General features: G+C 38.4%; 1 protein-coding gene across 4 annotated transcripts in view; it reads right to left on the reverse strand.

Moving 5' to 3' along the window:
- The window catches only part of fhit (fragile histidine triad diadenosine triphosphatase), a 247,998-nt gene that overhangs the window by 203,138 nt on the left and 19,144 nt on the right, over positions 1–25,716 (reverse strand). For 3 of the 4 annotated variants that reach the window (XR_014532253.1, XM_083534323.1, XM_083534321.1), the window contains exon 2: positions 24,539–24,621. The gene's annotated coding sequence lies outside the window, so the exon portion shown is untranslated. Of the gene's footprint in view, positions 1–9,545; positions 9,617–24,538; positions 24,622–25,716 lie in introns of all 4 variants that reach the window. The other variant, XM_083534322.1, reaches the window with a different exon arrangement.

Genomic DNA, 25,716 nt, shown 5'->3' on the forward strand with positions numbered 1-25,716 from the left:
CAGCGCATGTAGGACGTTTTGGAGACAAGGTGAGGGAGGCGAGATTGAGATGGTTTGGAAATGTGCAGAGGAGGGACATGGAGTATATCAGTAGGAGAATGCTGAGGATGGAGCCACCAGGAAGAAGGAAAAGAGGAAGACCAAGGAGGAGGTTTATGGATGTGGTGAGGGAAGACATGCAGGTAGTTGGTTTGAAAAAGGCAGATGTAGAGGACAGGGGGGTATGGAGATGGATGATCCGCTGTGGCGACCCCTAATGCGAGAAGCCCAAATAATAAGAAGAAGAAGATTACACTACTATTACACTACTGTTCTACACAACACCACGCAATACACAGGAAGACGGTGCAAATACACACAAGCGCAAATGCGGGGATGTAAAGATCATAATGCAGTGCAATCACCAATGATACAACCTACTATAAAAAATACAAAAAGCAAAAAGTAGAAGAGAAAAAAAAGAAAAAAAAATGATGAAGGACGATGAAAAAAAATAAAAAAATTTTTTTTATAGAAAATACAGAAAACTGTCGATTGAAAGAAAAGTCAGTGAAGAAGAAGAATGAGAAGGCGATGAAATAAAAGCAGGAAAAAAAACAGAAGAAGGAGAAGTAGAAGACAAACAGAAAAAGAAACGAGACAAAGGAGAAAACCGAATAAGAAAAAGAACCATAAAAGGAAGAAACTGAAGCTGATGCTGATGATATTGATGATGATACTGATTAAGATGAAGATGCTGGTAATTATATTAAACTACTACGAGTTCTGATTTCAGTCCTGACGTGTCAGAGTATAACACAGAGTATAACACAGAGTATAACACAGAGTATAACACAGAGTATAACACAGAGTATAACACAGAGTATAACAGAGTATAACACAGAGTATAACACAGAGTATAACACAGAGTATAACACAGAGTATAACACAGAGTATAACACAGAGTATAACACAGAGTATAACACAGAGTATAACACAGAGTATAACAGAGTATAACACAGAGTATAACACAGAGTATAACACAGAGTATAACAGAGTATAACACAGAGTATAACACAGAGTATAACACAGAGTATAACACAGAGTATAACAGAGTATAACACAGAGTATAACACAGAGTATAACACAGAGTATAACAGAGTATAACACAGAGTATAACACAGAGTATAACACAGAGTATAACACAGAGTATAACACAGAGTATAACAGAGTATAACACAGAGTATAACACAGAGTATAACACAGAGTATAACAGAGTATAACACAGAGTATAACACAGAGTATAACACAGAGTATAACACAGAGTATAACACAGAGTATAACACAGTATAACACAGAGTATAACACAAAGTATAACACAGAGTATAACACAGAGTATAACACAGAGTATAACACAGAGTATAACAGAGTAACACAGAGTATAACACAGAGTATAACACAGAGTATAACAGAGTATAACAGAGTATAACACAGAGTATAACACAGAGTATAACACAGAGTATAACAGAGTATAACACAGAGTATAACACAGAGTATAACAGAGTATAACACAGAGTATAACACAGAGTATAACACAGAGTATAACACAGAGTATAACAGAGTATAACAGAGTATAACACAGAGTATAACACAGAGTATAACACAGAGTATAACAGAGTATAACACAGAGTATAACACAGAGTATAACACAGAGTATAACAGAGTATAACACAGAGTATAACACAGAGTATAACAGAGTATAACACAGAGTATAACAGTGTATAACACAGAGTATAACACAGAGTATAACACAGAGTATAACACAGAGTATAACAGCGTATAACACAGAGTATAACAGCGTATAACACAGAGTATAACACAGAGTATAACACAGAGTATAACACAGAGTATAACAGACCCATAACCATCACTTGCTCTCCTCTGTGCTTGAATTTCATCCTGCATCACCTAACAGTTGCTTTGAATAAAAGCATCTTTCAGATAAACAGATATAAATGTCAGGAGTTTTGAGCTCAAACACAAAGCCGGCACTGCATCACAGCCATGTCGACCCGTCAAACCCGTCAAAAACTGAGCTTTAGATTATCTCCGTGTCCACTTTTTTTCTTTGATAAAGTTTACGGAAAACTGAGAGTCACCTTGTAACGGAGCAAAATCTAGCCGAGGTGCCGCGTTTTCAGGGTGGGTTTTAAATTTTTTTATAGCTCTTCAATATTAGATAGTAAAACAGTTCGCTAAGCCACCTCGTCCTCTGCTCGCCAACGGTTGTAGCAATAATCTGTCTTTATGTGCTCGGTGACCTTGTTCGCCGACCGGCCCACACACACACACACACACACACACACACAAAAAAAAAAAAAACGGCCCAAGTGCGCACTTCTGAAAAGGCAACAATTTTGCAACCCAACAGAGCGCCTTTGTGAGCTGATGGCAGGCAAACAGTGAAGTGGAAAACACGGACATGAGTACAATGTGTCCAACAAGTCAGCTAGGACAGATTTACAAAAGCATCTGTGCTGAAAAGATCACTGTGTGAAGGAACTGTAAAAACTCAACCCGTAACCTCATCAAACCTCCAGGGAAGAAATCAAGAATTTACTGTACAGTGCAATACATACGCATTTATCCCCAACGAGAACTTTCCCAGTCTGAGGCTCAAGCGAACAAGAAGAACAAGGACATGAATAAAGAAAGACAAGAAGAAGGAGGTCCCCCGAAGAAGATGATGAAATGGAAATAAAGAAGAACAAGAAAGGAAGAAGGAGATGATGATGATGGTGATGATGATGATGATGACCATGATAAAGGAGGAAGAGAAAAAAAAATACAGATGAAAAGCAAAACAAAAAACTAGAAGGAAAAGAAGAAGGTGGAGGAGAAAGAAGAAGAGGAAATAAATGAAAAACAAGATAATGATTATGATGGTGATGGCCGTGAAGAAGAGAAAGAAGAGGAGGATGAAGAAGTGGCAAAGCAATGCAAGACGAAGCAGAAGAAGAAAATGAAGCTGAGAAAAAAAAAAAGGAAGACAGGAAGGAGGAAGAGGAAATTGGGGAAAAGAAATATGGAAAACAAGAAAAAAAAAGAAGAAAAAAGAAGAAAAAAAGTAAAAAGTAAATACATCAAAATAAGATGATGATGATGATGAAGATAAAAAGAGAAGAAAAATAGATGAAGAGGAAAAACAAAACATAGAATGAGAGGGAAGAGAAGAAAGAGGTGGGAAAAGAAAATAAAAGGAAAAAATCTATGTGAAACAATAACACACGAGAAAAAAAGGAGAACAAGATGATGAAAAAATGAAGGAAGAGAAGAAGGAGAAAGGGGAGGAGGAAAAAGATGAGGAAATAAAAGCAACAAAAGACGAAGCAGAAGAACAAAAAAAAGCAGAGGAAGAAGAAAAAAGACAAAAAGCGGAAAAACAAGAACAAAAGCAAGAAGAAAACAAAAGTAGATGAGAACAAGTTTATGATCGTGATGGTGATGACCGTGATTTTGAGAAATGAAGGAAGAGAAGAAGGAGAAAGAGGAGAAGGAAAAAAAAACAGGAAATAAAACCAAAGCAGAAGAGCAAAAAGAAGCGAGGAAGAAGAAGGAAGTCGGAGAAGTGGAAGAGGAGGAAATAGAAGAAAAGAACAAAAAAATAAAGATCAATAAGAATAAGTTGGTGATGAAGATGAGGAGGATAAAGAAGAAGAAAGAGAAGGAAAGGAAGAGGAAACAAAAGAAAAGAAACAAAGAATAAGAAGATGATCAAAAAAAGGAGGAGAAGAAGAGCGAGAAGATGATCTAGAAAAAAAAATAAAAAACAAGCCAAAGCATCTGTGTAAATGATCGAAGGCCATATTACAGGTCCTGTGCTTCTTGTGCTTCCTGATGCTGGAAAGGAAACTTTTATGTCCAAATAAAACATAACCGTTATGGCTTCACTGTAATTTACGATCATCATAAAAAGTCACATGACCGATGCATTGTAGCAATCGTGAAATTCGAAGATACTTTTGCCCAAGAAGATAAACATGTGACGAGACCTGGAAAGGTTCCCTGAGCCACCGTCCATTACAGAATCACAATAAAGCAATGGGAGCTGGAAAGAAGGAACCCACGACAAGAAGACGTTTTGAAAGTCCGTTGATTCATTTCCAGTTTCATTATTGATAAGAGGAACATTTCATGGGGTGTTTATCACTTTTGCGTTGTGTTACAAGCTTCAAGCAAGTCCTCGATGTAAATAAAAAAAGAACTAGAACGTTAAATAAAGGTATATAACCCCGGGGTATGTTGATTCGATCTCGCGAGTGAGCGGGGGCAATATTAAAAACTGCACCGAGAGAAATTGCTGCTTTCCTCAGGTACTTGTGTTGCGTCTGTTTATTCAGTCATAACCCAGATGTACGAAGCGGAGCTATAATGCTGCATTATAATGCCATCTCGCTCTTTAAAACCATCCGTGTAAGAATCCCCCGTGCCAGATGAACGCGTGCGAGATGGGAAACCGCAGCTGAGAAAAACGCAAAAAAAAAAAAACACTTGTTTCTCCATCTGCATTGTGACACTTTTTTCGAAGCGAAGTCGCTTAGGCATTTAGTGGCTAATTAGCGTGATAGTACCAGCATCGGCGCACGGAGGAAGAACATCTGCTTAATATGATCTAGTGCAAGGTGCGGCCGTGACACAACGAGCTCCAACCAGCGAAACACCGCACGTCTGAACATCGCTTTAATAAACGGAATCGTCTCAACATTCGTACAGAAAACACATCAGCGAGACCCCCCCCCCCCCAATCCCCCCCACCGGTCCTGAACTCGCAGGACTCCGTTTAGGACATCAGCGCGATTGTGCACAGATGCAAACGATGTCGGCAATGATAATAAGCGTTGTGTTATCTGTAATAAACATTGCGCTCCACATTCCAGTGCAGCGTTTTAAAAAATGCACAACTCAGCATGGCGTATTCAGTATTCAGGGTTAAAGTGTCTACAGAAAACTGAAAGGCATCACTGCTTTCACTCTTTCAGAGTTCGATTTTCTGTAGAAGACCTGAAGGGATTACTGGTTTAGGTCTTTGTTTGAGTTTAAGTTTCTACGTAAAACTTGAAGGCATTACCGGTTTAGTTTTCCTACAGTTACAATTTCTATAAAAAAAACCTGAAGGCATTAACGGTGTAGTTCTTCACAAAGTTAAAGTTCCTATAGATGTTTAGAAGGCATTACTGCTTTCATTCTTTCAGAGTTAGATTTTCTATAGAAGACTTGAAGGGATCTACTGGTTTAGGGCTTACCGAGTTGAAGTTTCTACAGAAAACTTGGAGGCATTATTGGTATCTTTCTTCCAGAGTTCGATTTTTCTGTAGAAGACTTAAAAGCATTAACGGGTCAGTTCTTCCAGACTTAAAGTTTTTATGGAAGACTTGAAGGCAGGTTTCCTTCTTCCAGAGTTTGATTTTCTGTAGAACACTAGAAGACATTACCTCTTTGGTTCTTCCACAGTTAGATTTCTATACAAGACTTAAAGGCATTTCAACTCCAGAAATTTTTCTAGATTTACATACTCTATGAAAGAGCTGAAGGCATTTCCGGTTTAGTTTGTCTGGAGTCAAAGTTGCTATGAAAGACTTGAAGGCATTACTGGTTTCATTCTTCCAGAGTTAAAGTTCCTATAGGAGACTAGACAAACTGAAAAATTCTCTAGAAGAATTGAACTGAGAAGTAAATGTTTTTTTTTTTTCTTCTTTCTCAGAGTTGTGCTAATGGCTGAAGACCATCTGCGTGTATAATTCCTGTGCTCCTTATGGAGACTGTGTCATTACACTTGCTTTAATGAGCTAAACTTGGGAGCTTATTCAGTGATTCAAAAGCAACTGAGACACAGCGACCATCTGGAGATGATTCACCACTGCTCACCAGCATTATATTATTACTGAATGTATACGGATGCAAACACTTCCTCTCTGCCAGGAGTCTGTATTTACTCGAAGGCATTTACATTTTTCAATTTTATCATCCCGGAGACGTTTTTATCTATAGGGACTCTACACCAGACACATTTCTGAAACGTCTTACACCCATGTCATGGAACAGATAAGCTACAGATGAGTGAAATACAAAAGCCCCTAATAGGTAAAGAAAGAATTGCATCATTTTCATCCCCTGGGGAAAAAATAAACATGCCTTCAACCATACCTTTTGTTAGCAACAATCTGGGGATGATGGATGTACCGCCTCAAAACTGTAGAGTCAATGATCGAGATTATACAACTAAAAATTTCTTTATGCTGATTGACCAAAAGCAAATATTATATTACTTATTTTATCCTTGTATCGTCGCACTACTAGAAAACTCTGGCAACCTTTGTGGCATGTACTACACAATTAGAGCTTGCAAACAGATTCACATCACCATGTGAGTGAACCAACTCTGAATACGCAGAACTTTCCCATGATACTGATGTCACTTTTGGACTCTGAACATGGCCATGGATAGAAATGTGCAAACCATAAATCGTAATAAAATGTACATATAATGCAAAAACGTGATGTGTACTTATGCAAATTTAAGCATATTTCGACCATTGTATTGTTACACATGCCAGTTTTTGAGTTTAACTGTATTTCCTGAAATGCTTTATTTATTTATTTATTTTTATCACAGCATTATTCAGGAAAAGCATTATAAATGTAGGATTTGAAGCATGGAATCATATTCGCACTAAATTCTGTTTCAATCTGGAATTATGTTAAATTATGTAAGTAATTCAGTCAGGAATGAAGGAGGACAAAATATTCCGCCTTTTCCTCATTTCGCAGGCAGAAATTTGAAGACCCTCGTCCTGTGTCCTGGAAAGTTGCATGTACTTGTCATTTGGACTTCATAGACAACATGACTCTTCTCTCAACAAGCTCGGAGAGTACGTGTGAAAAGGGACTGCCTTTCCAAATGCTATGTTTACTTATCTTTATTCATTATTTGCTGCTACTTGTGACTGTCCAAAAAAAAATATTAAATCCCATCCAGGAATTTGCTTTTGGTTAAAAGTCAGTAGTGTAATAGGGTTTTTGAATGCAAATATTTTCATGTACTTGTTCAGACTTCAATTAGCACCTATACCTAAACAAAGCTTACGTTGTTTTTCGAATTCCATCATTAAATATAAAAAAAACTAATAATCATATTAGTGTAAATGTTAACATCTATTATGTAAAAATGGCCTTATTTACATGAAGTTTGTTTTCCACAGTCACAGCGTTCCTCTCATTCCAGCATGGGGAAAAACAGCCCCGTAGGTTGCAACAGCGCCGGTCGTGTCCCACCTCATAAAGATTATGGACCTTTAAAGAGTAGATACCGACTCCCAAACGTCCCGAACCATGTAAAGACATACCAGTGCCATTTGGATCCCACTTCATATAGAGTTTTCACATTGGACCTCTTTGAACGTTTAAAGGCTCTGGCATGGAGAAGCTGGAGTTTGATCTATGATGATCTCAGATGTTTTTACGAGTGGCTCAGTAGCTCCTGGTTCCACAACGTCAACTGATTGTATAAGACTGTAGAAAGGACATCACTCACAATCACACACTCCGGTGCTCATGGCGGTTCTCACTCTCCAGTGTTTTGTATTGTTTTTAAGATTTATAATCACATTGTTGATATAAACCAAATGAGGATGGATTCCCCTTTCCTCTCAAGGTTTCTTCCTCATACCATCTTAGGGAGTTTTTCTTTGCCACATCGCCCCAGGCTGCTCATTAGGGATAATTACACATAATTCCCTTTAATTCTTAAGTTTTGTAAAGCTGCTTTGGGACAATGTCTATTGTGAAAAGCGCTATAGAGATAAACTTGAACTTGAACTACCAGTCCAAAAAAGGTGAAAAGTTCGCTATAGATTGTGCTTTTGGCTCGAATTGGAAAATGGTATCGGAAATGGTTCATGACCATCAAGTTATGGATTTTTAATCAATGATGTAAACGTGTGTCTGTTTTTTGTGTACATTAGCATCAACTAGAAGATAAAATTGATTAAAAATCCAGTTGAAATATGGAACAATCGAACAAAGTATTGTATTGACGACCTGGTAAACTTGTTTATAAGGTTTACGGGGTGTCTGGATCGTTTTCTAAAGGCGTATAACTTGACATTTTTACGGCATAAGACGAGCAGTTTCTGTACTCACATGTAATTGTACAGTGGCGTGAGCATACACACACGTGCATCTAACGGTATGTACGAATAATACGTGTTTGGAAGTTGGGAAGAAACCAGACAACTCCAAGTAAACCTACGTAGACACAGGGACAGCATAGGATTTTTATTTTTTTTTTTTATCCTTGGAGAAAATTATCACATATAGTCAATACTGAATGAAAAAATTCCATAATATCCTATGGAGGAGCTCCGAGTACCTGACTGGGGCTCTCTGATATATAAGCCCACAACCTTCCACAAACCGCTTTCGTCGTCCACTGCTTCTAAATAGTCCTTAATAAAGTAGAAAGCGGTGGAATTCATTCACAAAGCCATGTTTTTCATAAATTACATCAAATCCAATCTGCTGGTGCATCACAGTCCCGGCCACCTACATTCAAAATCCATGCTAATGTATAAACTCCATTAGACAGCGCTGTCATTGGCAATCAGAAGAACAGTTTCTCAGCGATAGACTTGGAATCAGAATGTCTTTTTTTTTCTTTTTTTTTTTTTTATAATAAATAAATAAATAAATAATAAAAAGCATTTTACAGTTCTAAAACCCATCCAAAGCCATTATAGATATTAAACTACTCTGCTTGAAACCAAGCTCATATTGACTGTGGACCACCGGCATACAGGTATTGAGCTTTTAGTCCATTCCCTGAGTCATGTTACTAAATACTCGCATTAACATCAGACAAAGACCATTGATTATAGGGGAAACGGAGTTGTTCGTGTTGATTACTGAATCTGAAAGAGCAAGGCCGCTCTCTTTATACTTTGCATAATTACTGTTGCTCTTTAATAGTGAGCGCCGGTTTGAATACAAGCCGGAGGAAGCAGACGGTCGATAATGGAGCGTTTAAAGGTTGTTTTTTTTTTGTGCAAATCGGCACCACAAACGAGAGACAGTCGGCTTGTGGGAGAAGAAAAAGGGAAAAAGAAAGCGAGTTCATTCACTCACAGGAATGAATACCATCTCACCTTGTAACACAGTATTTCGAATCAATGCGTGCTGAAAAGACTTCAACAGTTGAATTATTTACTGCAAACCGCAAATATTGCGGCCGTAGAGTGGAAAATAAATAAGACTCACTCAGTGCAGGTTTATTGTTTTGAATGTTTATGCCACACTTAAATGTCTACAGTAACACATTACGATTACATTAGGTGCAAGGTGACTTATTTTTTTTGTATTTTATTAGGGTATGGATTAAACCCTTCCGATTTATTCAACCAGTCAAAACATCTGGATAATAAATCGAATCGTTTTGATAGTGGTGGGTTGTGATTTCCAGCGGTGAAACGAATAAAAAATGCATTCAAAATAAATAAATAATAACTACAGACCTTCAAATATGCTTCATGTTGCCTTTGGGCTTCCCAGACCCCACTTTGAGTGCTGGTGATTTATTGCATTACTGTAAAAAAAAGTGGTAGCTATAAAGTGAGGCTGAAAAATAGTGTAATCAAATACTTTTCTTTAGAAATGGCTTGCGGTAAACAAAGCTTTCACGCCCGAGGCAAGGTGATATAATGTTTTTGCGTGTGCGTCAGATATAGGGCAGATTGCATGTGGACACATACCTGCGTTCCTCTCCTTGTCCTCCATCTGGTTGCTTTTCCAGGTAGGAAGCAAAGTGTGCACCATATAAAGAGCGTCCACATCAAAGAGCCGAACAATATGGCCACTCAGGAAAAGGCCGCAGAGGTTTTGCTAAAGCCTCAGTCAGGAGAGGATTTTTTTCCTCTGTTACTGTGCCAAGGTGGCCGGCTGGGCGAGCGTTCACAGGAACAACTGAGAGCGAAATGAAAGAGTCGACGCTCGGGCGTGCCGAGTCTCCGGAACGCACAGCGAGTTTCTTCGTCGCAAACAAACAAAAAAAATTGTAAAACCGTGCAAGATGCGACGCTGCAGGCTGCAACTTCATCCCCCGATCCGGAGTGTCATGTCGAGGGCATATCTATTATTTTCCCGAAAGGAAAGCACATACATCAACTCCCACTTGCCACCGCCGAGAACAATCTCAAGTTCAGGACAGCATATTGGTTCGCTGATGAGATTTTGTCATGACGAAACATTTTCAACAGCAACCAGGAACCCGGGAAGCCCCTCGTGACTGGGGTGAAGTTTCCGCCGAATAAAGTTGGCTCTCCTGGCGCTCTCGCCGGATGCTCTTGTATTCAATTACTTGCAGTTGTTGATTTTCCTAATTACATCATCGTTGCGTTCAATCATCTAGGAATTACCACAAGAAAGCGAAGGTAGATGTTACCAATTCAATTGTGTTCGGTTTTCTGATTCCTAGCGAGGACATCAGGCAGGGGGATTCGTGAAGTGAGTGGAGAGTCATTTAATGGCGAAAGCATAAAGCAATATATCCTAATTACAGTCAAATCACTTTTTTGCAATGTTTTGCTTATCGAGTGGCAAAACCGGTAGAGGTTCATCCAAGCATCCTATTGTATCCTAACTCTCAAATATAAACACCTCAAATAGAGACTGATTATCTACAGTATGACTTAATAAGATTCATTACGTACTGTACAGAACCTGGAAATACAATTTTAATCAGGAATAAAACATTCCGCACTGCTTATTTCTCTTGAACCAACATTTAGATAAGATTTTCTTTTTTTTTTTTTTCCCCCATGCATTTTTTTTTTTATTCGTTATCAAAGGATGACACACTGCACTGCAATTTTATCTGTGTACAGTTTAATCTTGTGGAACCTTGGGAGCAGTTATAAATAATCATTTCTGCACCAGCCTCCGTTTACCGTTCTCTCTCTTTTTTTTTTTTTTTTTTTTTTTTTTAAAGCAAAAAAAGAAGCTGATCATGTGACAGAGGCCTGCAAAGGCTTAGCGAGGTTGTTAGAAAAAAAAAATGGCCGGTGAATCGCTCAAGAAACTAATATAGATTGAAAGCAATGTTAGAACGATATTCTTTTATTTTATTTATTAAAATTTCAATCTCCTTTCAAATTTGATCTCTATTAACTGATTCCTTTCTTCCTGTGTAACCATTCATCCATCCATCCATCCATCCATCCATCCATCTATCTTACTCTTATATCCAGTGGTTTTATGTGTCGTATTTTCTGAGATGCTTTTCTATTCACCGTCTTCATAAGAAAGTGGTTACTTGATTTACTAAGGATTTCCTGTCAGCTTTAAACAGTCAGATTTTTCCCATCCTGATACATTTGTGTATTTCGCCTCAGGAATCAGCGGACTTTTTTCCTTTAACAACCCAACAAACCTGCCATTGCCTCCATTCTGATGTTTGATGAACACCTGACATGCAGCTGAATGATTTGCATATGACGTGCTGCTGATACATCACTGGCTGACTGGATAACTGAATCATTGAGCAATAAAAAGTACCTAATAAACTGGCAGGTAAAAAAATAAATAAAATCTCTACCAGAGATCACCATTTTATTCTGACGCAAGTTCCTCCTGCTTTGGAAATCTGCCCTGTCAGTCTGAGTGAATAGTGAATTACAGCCATGTGGTTTCATCTTGTATAGTAATTATGCGGAGTCTCATTGACCTGAATGAGTCAAAAGTACATTATATGGATAAACGCTTGTGAACACCTGAGCATAAGCTTGGTATGTGCTTTTCATTCCCAGTTAAAATAATTTTTGCTCTTCTAGGAAATGTGATTTTGGAGTGTTTTTGTGGGGATTTGTGGATTCATTCAGCCACGAGGGTGTTAGTAAAGTCAGGTATTGATGTAGGTGAGGTGAGGAGGCCTGGGGTGCAGTCAGCATTCCAGTTCATTCCAAAGGTGTTCAGTGGGAAGTTGAAGTCAGAGCTTCATAGCAGGCCACTCAAGATCTTTCACTCCAACCCAGGCAAACCATCTTTACTTTGCACAGGGGCATTGTCATGCTTGAACAGGTTTGGGTTTCAAGGTGAAGAGAAAATTTCATGGCAAAAAAAAAGTTTGTGCCTTCAACTTTGTAGGAAGAGTTTGATGAAGATCCATATATGGCTGGAAAAGTCAGATGTCCCAATACCTTTGTCCATGTAGTGACTGCTTGCAATGTAAAGAAGCTTCGAGCCTGGAATTTGTTGAGTCTTTTCTTTTAGTGTTCACTCGACCAAGCGTGTGTTTTCATGTCCTCGAACAAACTCCCTTGAAACACAAGGCCCTATTTTATTCCTAACAGGGCTACTGGGGAGAATTGCTGTCTGCACTAAACCCAGCAAGAGTGTGCATTTAACATACAGACTTTAGCTATAATTGTTACTAAACGGCAGTCTGGAGCGCTTCCTAGTCCTCCGTTTTCCCTCAGTGATAACTATCCTGCAAGAGTAGGTACGAGATTGAAGCAATTTCACGTCCTGCACTGGTACAAGCGAAACCTTTTAGAGGGAAGTATGTCAGCATGCTGAACTGTTGAGCAGACATGCAGGGGCACCTTGATATTCATTCATTTCTAAAAAATAAAAAAAAAATACTAAAAAAGTCTAGGATGTCAGCTCAAGTCATGTAGAAGCAATTACCTTTTCTTTTTCTCTTTTTTTCCAAGCGGGGGATTTATACAGCCTATCATGGATGGTGCTGTTATTTTTAACAGCAGCAATGCTACATAAAGCCAAGATATTGGATCTCACCTCCTCTTTGCATTATAGGAGAAAAGAGAAGCGTCATCCGATAGCGCGCTCTTTCGTGGAACGAAAACGAGCCCAAGCGCAAGGGCTGATCCGCTAGCCACATACTAACGAGTCACTCCGGCGGCCTGAAGTGGGGTTCAGACACACACACACACACACACACACACACACACACACACACACGGTCTAATGATATTTACAGAGACGCCAGCTTGCACATCTGATGGGCCTCAGAGCCAACAGTTCTGTTTGCTTCAGGGTGTTCCTCTCATCACACACACACACACACACACACACACACACACACACACACACACACTTTCACTTGTCCTGTCTCACCATATTTGGAGCATTGACAAAGCGATAATGAGACAAGTCTTGCCGATTACACATTCACAGCAAAATTATTTTCTATACAAACACGCAAACACAAAGTTTTTACCATCATCAAATTCCCATTACAATAAAAGCCCGATAGAAATCTCATTACACGCTGATACATTATACGAAGGTAGATCATTTATCCTTTATGTATCAGTAAGGGCTTGATGTTTCTATCAAGCAAACACTGTTGGGCCCTTAAGCAAGTCTTGATCTGTTCTCGGATCAGACTCCAGCTTCTGACTCACTGGCTGGGAGATGCAAAGAAAACATTTCATCTATGACATAAAAAGGCTTCTTCTTCCTCTATATAAACTTTGATGTTTATTATTTGCCAGATGTTTTAATCCCAAACTACTTGCAAGCGCCGCATCCGAGCCTACAAAAACAATTTAAAGGTGTGCTCAGCAATTTTTATACCAGACTTTATAAGTGCTTATAGTGTTTCATATTTGCTGTGTAAATGCTGGGAATAAAAATCCAGGCATGCAGGAAGAGGTTTCTCCGCTTTTCCAAAGAGTTAGTTCTTAAAATAGTAATCAGTAGTTCTAGTTTCAAAACAGGTAGACTATTTGGACAAAAGTACTGGGACACCCAAAAATGTCAAGCCCTATGTGGTTCTTACCCAAAATGTTCCCAAAAAGTTGGGGCACAACTGTATGTTTTCCCTTCATTTGAACTATGAGATCCAAATCTGTTCCAGCATGATATGCCCCTGTGCCCAAAGCAGCTCCATAAAGATTTGCTTTACATGTGTTGGAGTGGAAGATCTTGAGTGGCCTGCTTTAGAGCTCTAACCTCAACCCTAAAATTTTGCTGATCAAATCAGAAAATATTTAGTTAAATAGTTAAGATAGCATATATGTACATATACTGTAGATTCTCAATAGTATGTTATTGCATCAGTTCTTAAATGTAACCCGGTTCCTAAACGCCGCTTCGTACAGATTACCATAAATTAAACACGTACCGGATTAGTGACGGACTTTCTTTTGTCATTTGTGATTTTACTCTGTTCTGATTGGACAGTCTCTTTACTAGATATCCCATTTTACCACAACCATTCCATAATGGTTAAAAAGTAAAAAAAAATAATAATTCCCTTCTTTCCGTCACCTTCCCTCACTGACAGAATAAAGCTAATGATAATCCGCAGTTTGAATAGTGACATCGTGAGCAATTAAAAGAGAAGAATGGTTTCAGAATATGAATAGAATGTGCAATTACACACACCTTGGCTCATCAAGTGCTCTCCTACCTCACGAGTAGGATTTTTCTTTTAACAGAGAATATTCAAAATGACCAGGGTTTGATAAGTATCTAACAAAATCCATTTAATCGACCAGAAGTGAGCTATTTTCAAGTGGTTCTAAACCTGTGCATATAGTGATAAGATGAAGGAAAACAGCAGCAAAAGATTTTTTTTTTCCATTAGTACAGTACAATACGAAAAAGAGAGATGTTTTATGGATAAAAGGTGCTTCTTGATAAAAAAAAAACAGCATCCTCTTTGGAAAAAAAGGGGCTCATGATAGATGATAGGTCTTAAGTACAGAGGTGCTAACACTGCTAACGAGAAAATCCTAGCGAGCTGAGGTGAACAAAATGGTGGACGGCTGTTTTTTTTTTTCTTCCTTTTCAGGTGTTTGCTAATAAACGACAAGAACTGTATGACCTGGATTTTAAAAATAAGCAGCATTTTTACAGACCATTTATTTTTACAGACCAAAGAGACTATGATCCATCCCACATGTTTTCAGTCTGCACATATTATGGTGGCATGTGAATTCAGAGGGACATGGTTATGAACCTATACACACAACACTTTTGTTTTTGCCCCCGTTTTTCATGAGCTCAACTCAAAGATCGAAGACTTTTTCTATGTACACAAAAGGCCTATTTCTCTCAAATATTGTTCACAAATCTGTCTAAATCTGTGTTAGTGAGCACTTCTCCTCTGCCGAGATAATCCATCCACCCTACAGGTGTGGCATTTAAAGATGCTGATTAGAACGCATGATTATTGCACAGGTGTGCAATGAAAGTCCACTATAAAATGTGCAGTTTTACTTTATTGTGGGGTCTGAAAACCATTTGCCTCACGCAGTGCAACACATCTCCTCCGTTGATCAGGTTGTTGACTGCGGCCTGTGGAATGTTGGTCCACTCCTCTTCAATGGCTGTGTGAAGATGCTGGATATCTGCGAGCATGCAGATCAGCTTCTCTGAAACGGTTTCTGACAGTTTGAGAAGAAATTCTTTGGTTGTGCAAACCGATTGTTGCAGCAGCTGTCCAGGTGGCTGGTCTCAGACAATCTTGGAGGTGAAAATGCTGAATGTGGAGGTCCTGGGCTGGTGTGGTTACACCTGGTCTGCGGTTGTGAGGCCGCTTGGATGTACTGCTAAATTCTCTGAAACGCCTTCAGAGACGGCTTATGATAGAGAAATGAACATTCAATTCACGGGCAACGGCTCTGGTGGACATTCCTGCAGTCGTCATGCCAATAGCACGCTCCTTCAAAACTTGCGACATCTGTGGCATTGTGCTGTGTGATAAAACTGCACATTTTAGAGTGGCCTTTTATTGTGGCCAGTCTAAAGCACACCTGTGCAATAATCGTGCTGTCTAATCAGCATCTTGATATACCACACCTGTGAGGTGGATTGATTCTCTCAGCAAGGGAGAAGTGCTCACTAACACAGATTTAGACAGATTTGTAATAAATGTTTTTTTTTATTAACGCAGTTTAACATAACCATTTGAACAGTTTATGTTCATTTTAAAAACAATTTTAAATAAGATATCTGCTTAATTAAATCATATATAAAATAATATTTTATAAAATAAATTATCAAATGAATGCAACAATTTTTATATATTTATTCAATTTAGTAATTAATTCAATTGGCACAAATTAAGTCAAATTAAGAGAAATAGAAAAATGGAATTTAAATAGTTTACATTTGGTGGACCCCATTTGGGGAATACAGATGTGTATGTAAGCGTGTGTGTGTGTGTGTGTGTGTGTGTGTGTGTGTGTGTGTGTGTTTTCCAATTAATATTTAATTTTCCAAATATATGATCTACTTATTTCAGCATACTTGTTAAATGTCTTCATTCCTTCCATCCATCATTCTTCATTCACTCCTTTGATATGTGGTATTGTCAGGTTTTTCTCCTTTTAGGAGAAATTCTTGAAGCTAGACACGCTAATGAATCTGATGCTAGCATTATGAATCTTCATCGTTTTCATGCATGCGCAAAAAAAATCTTATTTCCGTTACATAGTGAGTAGCCACAGTGACACTACGCTAACTCTAGTTTCTTTTTTCTATACCCCTGACATTGTTGTGTATGTTTTCAAGTTTAATAATAATAATAATAATAATAATAATAATAATAATAATAATAATTATATATATATTATTCAGGTATTGAAGTTGGTAAAATGAGGAGGCCTGGAGTGCAGTCAGTGTTCCAGTTCATCCCATAGATGTTCAGTAGGTTTGAGGTCAGAGCTCTATATCATGGAGCTGGCTTTGTGCACAGGGGCACTTTCATGCTGGAGCAGGTTAGGATCCCCTAGGTCAGGGGTCGGCAACCTTCACCACACAAAGAGCCATTTGGACCTGTTTCCCACAGAAAAGAAAACACTGGGAGCCACAAAACCCTTTTGACATTTAAATTGAAATAACACTACATGTAACTTTTTTTTTTTTTGCCTTTATGCTATGTATAATCAAACCATAATGTGTTGCATTAATGAAATCAATGAACTGCAGAGAGAATGAAATTACATTTCTGCATGCAACAAAAAAATGTTGAACTCCTTAAAAAAAGACATTGGGTTGAAGGTTACTTTCAAGTAAAATACTCAATGTCTATTTGAGTCCTTCTTGTATTTATGAAAAGAACGCCGAACATAAATTATCCACCGGCAGCAAACCAAAAATGCCGTCCTCTTCTGTGTGCCGTCAACCAAAGTTTAAGAAGTCGCGTGCCGGTGGGTGTCGCACATTAGCGGTTGTGACGCATATGAAGAGCGACAAAAAACTTTAACACGTTTTATTTAGATTTTACAAGATCACCAAAATCTTCCAATTTAGAATTACATTTTAAAAACTAACAAACTAAAATAAAATACATTTTAATTAAATACTCATTATTTATTTTCCAAAGCCACAGGGAGCCGCAGAAGAGGGATGAAAGAGCCGCATGCGGCTCCGGAGCCGCGGGTTGCCGACCCCTGCACTAGGTCAAGTGGAAAAAAAGATGTAATGCTTCTCAAGACGTTCTATACAATTGTGTGTCTCCAACTTTGTGGTAACAGTTTGGGAAAGAACATAACATCATACAGTGGAGTAATATTACAGTAGAGATACTTATTTATTTAGAGAAGTGAAGAAAAGAGTGCAGGCAGGGTGGAGTGGGTGGAAAAAAGTGATAGCAGGAGTGATTTGTGATAGAAGAGTATCTGCAAGAATAAAAGGGAAAGTTTATTGGTGAGACCTAAAATGGTTTAGAGACAGTGGCATTGAGAAAAAGGCAGGAGGTGGAGCTGGAGGTAGCAGAGCTGAAGATGTTGAGGTTTCTGTTGGAAGTGATGACGATGGACAGGATTTGAAATGAGTTTATTAGAGGGACAGCGCATGTAGGACGTTTTGGGGACAAAGTGAAAGAGGACCAGTTGAGATGGTTTGGATACGTGCAGAGGAGGGACATGGGGTATATCTGAGGATGGAGCCACCAGGAAGGAGGAAAGGAAGAAGGCCATGGAGGAGGTTTATGGATGTGGGTGACATGCAGGGAGTTGTTTTGAAAGAGGCAGATGTAGAGAACAGAGTAGTATGGAGACGGATGATCCGCTGTGGCGAACCTTAAAGGGAGCAGCCAAAAGAAAAAGAAGATACTTCAGCATTGTTTAATAAAGTATAATAAACTATCACATAAAGAGGGATCCTTTGAACCAAACATTTGGATATTGCAGACATAGTGTCATACTCTCCCATTACCATGATGTTGAATTATAACAATGCTTTGTAACCAAACCAAATTGGGTGTGTACCTGGAAATGTTGAAATTCCCCCCCAAAAAATAGAATGATTTATACAAGTTATAAGTTCGCAATCTGTTGACAAGCAACATGAAATAAGGTTTTAATCAGCCTAGGGTTCAATCTCCCATATCCTTGCTTGATCGCGAAACCTGGCGTATCAGCACAGAAGAGCTGACCTTAACAAAAAAAGTTCAAGCGTTTTTTAAAACAGAGAGCATGCAGCAACCTTGATGCCGACCAGCAACGGAGAAAATACATCTGGCAATCCATCGAGGAGTACACAAAACATGAAATATGATGAAATGATATTTTTAGTGGTTAGTGTTGCTGTGCCATGGGATTATTTTCTTTAAAAAAAAAAACCTTCTGTAACGGAATGAAAGATGGAAATGACTGGGTTGTTCGGTTCTCAGGCTATAAATTTTTTATTTCCTTCCACCCTTCCTATTCTAAATAACGAACTCGAAACAGAAGAAGAAGGAGAAGAAAAAATGACAAGCAAAATCGATTTCAGGAGAGACTCCAGGGAAAAGGGTGTTCTGAATTTTTCTGGCAAGTATCTCTCCGTTATGTGGTCGTGTTTTCAATGTGGTTAGGGGTTATGGACAGGTAATGCATCACAGGAGCGCTGATCCACAGGAAAATCAGGAGCGTCTCACGATGTCCTCGCTTTCATAATATCTTCACTTAGACACATGCATCTTCTACACCACGAGTGTCAAATCGAGATTCACAGTTTTGCACAGATTTGCGTTTTTCCCCCTTTAGTTCCAGCTTCTGGTAATTAGCTGATGAGTGTTTGGAGGTATCAGGTAGAACCTTCTGAGCTGGAACTTAACACTGTAGTTAAGACCATAAAATTCGAAAACTGTCAGCAACGACAGCGGCGGAATCCATCCCACGGGGTCTATTTTATATTTAGAATTGTCGGTTTATAGTTTTCTCCTGCTATGTTGTGCAAATATACTGTATATTGCCTATTCTTATTTAGAATGTATTGTGTATTTGTTACATGGCTCCATTTTTTTTTTTATATGATCTATTTCTAAAGAGGGAACTGAAATTATTTCAACAACGCAGATCAATTCTTTGTTTTAGCGTTATACGAAATGAAAAATATGATTTTTTAATTTTTTTATTTATGATGTTTCTTCTTTTTGAAATGTGCAGCATGTTCACTGCAATATTACTTCTGGGACACAGTGAATAGTACAAAGTACATTTCACACTTGGCTGCTGAAGTGCAAGACTACTATTAAGCCCAAACTTTTAACCTCTAGGTGAATTTAGATCCCATAAAAGGACCTATTTCTGTCCGAAAAAATATATAAATTTAAAATGAAACGTTGGTGAAACGTTTTTTATGGCGGTCTGGTGACAAACAGAATTCAGAGAAAACAGAATTTACTAGCAGTGAAGTAGAGAAAGGAGCAAAAATATAAAGGCTGTAAAAGATAGATAAGTTCTATGAACTATGTGAGGAATAAAGTGCAGATATGTACAAAACAGTGCTGTAGATGCTGCACTTAATGGTTAACATAATACAATAAATACTTGGTATTAAAGATATATTAACTGGAATATAAAGGGTGTGGGTGTTTCACAAACAAATCCAGGGTCTAGTTCTAGGTGGTGTCTTAGTCGAGAACCCAATAGGCTTGCGGTTAGAAGCTCCTGCTCATTCTCTTTGTGTTGGCCTTTAGAGAGCGAAAGCTCTTCTCTGAATACAACAGAGAGAAAAGTCCATTGTTCCCCTGCCTGGGGTCCTTTACTATCTGGCAGCACTGCTTGCTAGAGATAGACTGCAGGTCAGGGAGTTCAGTACGGATGGTGCACTCAGCTGATCGCGCTCTGGAGAGCACGTCTATCCTGCTTGATGATGTTCCCAAACTCCCGTCAGAATACTCTTGATGGTACAAGTAAAGAAGCTTTTTAGCACCTAAGAGGGCGGTTTAAAGTCTCTTAAGTGTCTGAGGTGGTAAATACGCTGACAAGGCCTTCATTCACTGGGGTGTTAAAGTGACAGGGGGTATGACAAGTCCTGCCTGATGTGAACACCAAGAAACTGTCATCACTCTATGTATATATGTAGCAGAAAAAAGTTAACAAAAAGTGCAGGGTCCAAAGGAACTTTTAGAAATGTATAAAATGCGGACAGGAAAAGTAAGCTGCGGACGGCCATGATGTCAATGTCAGGTTTGAATTTCCGAAGATGATTGATCACACTGTGTTGATTCCTTTTCTATAACCACAGCTCTGACTATAGTAGCAGGTGCACAAACGCAAGTGCATATCAGGAGTTTATATTAAAAGCAAATGTTCTAATACGTTACTTGTATCGTTTCTGTAGTAACAAATTAGCATTCTATCAAATGTAACTATAAATGGATAAAAAGTACAACGTTTTGTTCAGCAATAAATTAACCACTTCAGGATGCTCTGCTTTATGAAAGAACCAAATAATAAAAATACACTTTGGATTAACAATTATTGCTTTATTCCTTATGTAGTTAACATTTAAACCTTAGATATACCATATGTTATACTATTTGAATTGAACTAATGGAGTCACATTGGTTTCTGTCTGGTAAATCAGACCTCTGTATTTGCTTGAAAGTCTGGTAGGTTTCAAAAAGCAAAAATTGCCAAACGTAAGTATCTTGCAAAGAAGGCTAATTTCTTTACAGTGTGTTGATACACATATAAAAAAAGAAGCTTTCTGAAGCTTGTGGCCAGAAAAGAATATAAAAGAGGCTCTATGGCCTAACAAACTGCATGAACACTATGCTCCTATACAGTATAATACAATTTTATATGATCATTTATCAAAAGAACAATTACAACCAGACACCTTGCCCCCCGCACACACATTCTCTTTTTGATAATTAAATAAATAAAGCAAATTACAGCCTTGAGATTCCCACAAGCAAGTTTTATGTCCAATGCCTTTTTAGTGACAATGTCACTGTGTGTTAATTCACATTTATATTCAAGGAAAGAAAAGCGCCTTGCTTGAGGTAATGTAGTCCTCCATGCCCCCGCAGATGCAGTAAACACTGGCAAAGTTACCTGTTAAACTGACAGCTTTGCAACTGAGAATCTATGGCGCAATAACAGAGATTGCTTTAGGTTGAGCTTAAAAAAAAAAAAAAAAAAAAAAAAAAAAAGAACTGGCACCTGGATAGCATTTGTGCAGGAGGCATATAAAAGTTACATTTTTATAGCAGTACAAAATGTCTTGTGCCCATTTTGAATTTAAATATTACTACATAACTATACAAAAATAGGATGATCATTGAAAAAACAATCTAATTTAGTCTACATTAGCTCCAAATTATACAAGGAATGCATGGCAAAAAAAAAAAAAAAAAAAAAAAAGATCATTGATTCACAACCTAAAGTAAAATTATGTCCAAATCAGCCATCTGTAGGCTGTATCTCAGACATCCCAAGATGCGTATTAGATCCAACCTGCATGAGTTTAGCCAACAGCTCCCTAATGGCAGACATCATGTTTAACAGCTGTAAACACCTGCTTTACTGCTATTCAAATAAACACCTAACCTATTATCATGCACTTAGATTAGCATTAGGATGAATGTAAAATCAGAGTCAACCTCATTGTGACGTCCACGACTGCTATTCGACTTTTCACCTTAAACAAACACGGAACAAAAGTTGACACGTGATTGTAACATCCCATTCCACGATTACTCCTCGTCAGCCGGTATATAAGATCCACTCTTCTGGGAAGATGCTCCACTGGATTACGGAGTGTGTTTGTGGAGATTTGTGGAGCTTCAGTCAGCCAAACGAGTGTTAGTAAAGTCAAGATCCTTCATTCCAACTCGTGTAAAGCATATCTTCGTGGATCTGGCTTTGCGCACAAGGGCATTGTCTTTGTGGAACAGGTTCAAGTGAAAAGAATAATAACTAAGAAATCCTATAGAGGTGTGCGCCTCCAAATCTGTGGTAAAAAAAAAAAAAGTGAGGCGTCCCAATACTTTGTCCATATAGTGGATTATCCAGTAGCCGATCGGAGGAATATATTATGTAGGCACGAGCTTGTGGGAGTTAAAGAGTTAAAGGTCGGTGCCCACCAAAATTGCACATGTGCATAGAGTTACATTTCAGCAAAGGCAATTTTCCTCCATCATCCCCCTTGGATGAGTCTCTCCTTTCTTTCTGCTCTTTTTCTCTTTCTTTCTTTTTGCTCATTGTTGCTCGCTGAGCTCCAACCAGTCATCTCTCTCTCCCTCTTTCTTGAGCATCTCAGTTATTATGGCTTGTTACCAAGATACTAATGCTTTGAAAAGCAGCACTGCCATCACCCTGCGAAGGAGCAAATGAAAAAAGAGCCCAAAATCATCAGTAGCCCGAGACCCCTCTTTTCCTGCTGTGACAGTATTACCCAATAACACACAAGGAGGCCGCGATCGGCCAACGGCTTAACGTGCGCATGCTCAGCGGGCGTCCTATTAAAGCCTGCAAATTGTTGACGTGGGTTATAATTACCACTAAGCATGCAATTACAAATGCCAGGACTAATAAAGGCAACTTGGCGAGGTGGGAGTACGAGGCCAATTAAACAGCTTCGAAACACGATCGGACGTGCAGTCAAAACAGACAAGTCAGGAGGAATACGGGGACACAATTAACAAGCACAATGCTCTGTAAACGTGTTTGACTTAGCAATAAAGGCGAGTGGGAAATGTAACAATCGCGAGTGCGCAAAAGCGTTTTCGTATGAGCCCCAAAGCTGTAATCAGTCAGGATTTAATGCCAACACACTCGGTCCTTAAGAAACAAAACAAACAGAAGCGTTTGGGTTGCTTGGTTTTTCCGTAGTGTTCTGTTGATCCGTGGACACAGTGGCTCGCACGCTACGCGAATGATCACAGATGAAGCTCACAAACTACTCAATCTTTCAGCTGAAGAGATCCAGACAAAGTGTGCTTGATCCCTAAATCCCACTTTCTCCCGAAATTAAACAGGAGACCCGTCTGTCATGTGACAAGGTGGAGTCTTTGCGTTGTTTAACATTGTAAAATGGAATAAGGCAAAAATGTTGGAATTCTTTGCCCTGAGCTGAGGACTTGAAGGAACTGTGGCTCAAATATTGGAAATGAAAGCATGAAATGTACCAAAGTAAATGTAAGACAAAAAGTTGCAATTTAGAAATATGACTCATAGCTGTGAGACGTTTGTGAAAAACGATTCACAATTAACGCAAAAAAAGGGCACGATTTTAAATTATATTCATTTCGAAAATATGATAAATAGGTTAACATTTTCTCATACATGGTGGAAATTAACTTTTTGTTTTTGCGCTGTGCGTGACCTGAAATCTTGATTGAAAACAGTACAGAAACATTTGTTTCCCTTAACAATCCTTTCCTTTAGGATTCTGACTGGCTGTTTTCACAATGTGCCTTATCATGAAATTGCTCATGCTTGAAAATTCTGCCGCATCCGTGACAGGAAAATCGGGGTTACAATCATGTAGTGTGCATTCAGCATAGCCTGACTCAGGCTTAGAGGATTTTCCTTTTTGCTCTCTGCAGAGGTCACTCAGCTTGTGCAGTCCCTCATCATCCTGAGACCTTGAGGACTACTGGTAGCTCTAACCATGTGCATGCGCTATAGAACTGATTCAGACAGATGTGTGTAGTTCCTACATCACCCCATTCCACCCAGTACTCCCTGCACTGGCTTCCTGTAGCATCCCAGATCATTTAAAACGCCGATGCTTACACAGAGAGCCATAATCAGACCTACCAGCAGCTCTGCACTCACTCCAAACCACTAGCATAGCTAGCCTTCACCTTTCTCCAGCTACAGTGATGAACATGAACATGAAAATCAAAAGTCCAAAAAGAGTTTCTTTCAATTAAAAATATATTGTACTGTATATTATAATGTCTCACTCTTTTTAAGACTTACACAATACATTGAAATAAACATAATTATTAAGTATTAAACCCGTTTACTAATTTGTCGTCTTTTTACACATCATTGTCTTTATATTTATTTACAAAAATGCTTGCTTTAGTGTAAATCTCTCAATTTTTGCTAATCTTGGAAAGACACATAGTAAAGAAAGAGAAAGAAAGACCGACAGATACAAAGAGTATGACTCTCAGAATCAATGTTTCTATTTGCGATGCTTGTAATCAACTTGCTTAGTCCTGTAAATACAAAAATAGCTGGAAAGGGGGGGAAAATCGATGCACCTGGCCGATTGTATTGTCAATGCGATGCAATAATGGACATACCTCCACCCGACAGGACTTCCACGACCCCCAGCTGAGGTAATTAGCAGCAGGAATGATTTTGCACGCTGTCGTGGGGTGGAAACCTGAAAGCAAGAGGAAATGGGAATTATCTGAGTATCTATATATATACAGTATATGTGACAAGCTGAGCAGGTCCTGGTGTTATGGGGTTGGTTCAGTATGAGTACAGTCAAAATAGATAACTCCATTTAGTGCATAAGGTCTGGAGAGACAGCTAGTCTTATGCAAAAGTCTGTGCTTAAATTACTTATTTGTTTGGTTTAGAATTAAATATCATATTTATATTATACTATTACTGAGCATTTGCTCAATCTTTTTCTTTTTTTTTTTTTTGCTTTTGAAATTCATCCTGTGAGTCAACACCCAATAAAGGCTGTTATTATTGGTCTTTGCATTCTTGCTTTAGAAATTTTTCCTTCTTTTCATCATGGAAAGCATCTTGCTCATAAATATCCTTAGGCTATGTCTGATATCTACCCACACATTTATTAATCCATGAAATTGTGCACATCTGTCTTAGATTATGATCAGGCAAGATCTTATGGGGAGGAAAAAACGCAGATCTTTTTTACATGGCAAATTGTACGTTTACGTTTTTTTTTTACGTGTTAAATTTAACAGGTAACTGTGCATTTTAATTTGGTGAAATGTGTCATGTGACCACAAGCAATAGAACCAAATTCCTTTCAGTATTCAGTATTGGTTTTGTGCTTGTCTTATGTGTGAACTCAACCTTAATATAAGTGAAACAAGACCTTGCACATACAGGAAGCTTTTGCTCAAGGATATCAGGAACGTCAGGTTTTTACAAGACTTTGAATGAAACTATAGTTCCTTAAGTGAGCTTACTTTTTGTTCAGTATTCTTGATATTCATCATGATTCTAAAAGACGTGCCTGCTACTGTTTATTTGTACCATATATTAATTAATGCACTGCGCAGTATTTCCTAAGGAATAGCGAAATGCCTGCCAGTCAATTCGACTTTGAAGCAATTCAAGCGTTAATGATATTATGAGCTCGGATTTAATATATAAATAGTTTTCATATCTTGGTTGATTTTTGTTCGGGAGGAATGTGGAGACCAGTTCGATTCAATATAAAGGTGAATATCCAATGAGAATTATTTGAATGTTAAATTCACTTGCTGAGGTAAAT

Source organism: Silurus aristotelis (assembly GCF_946808225.1).
Source record: "Silurus aristotelis genome assembly, chromosome: 28".
NCBI classification, from domain to species: Eukaryota; Metazoa; Chordata; class Actinopteri; order Siluriformes; family Siluridae; genus Silurus; species Silurus aristotelis.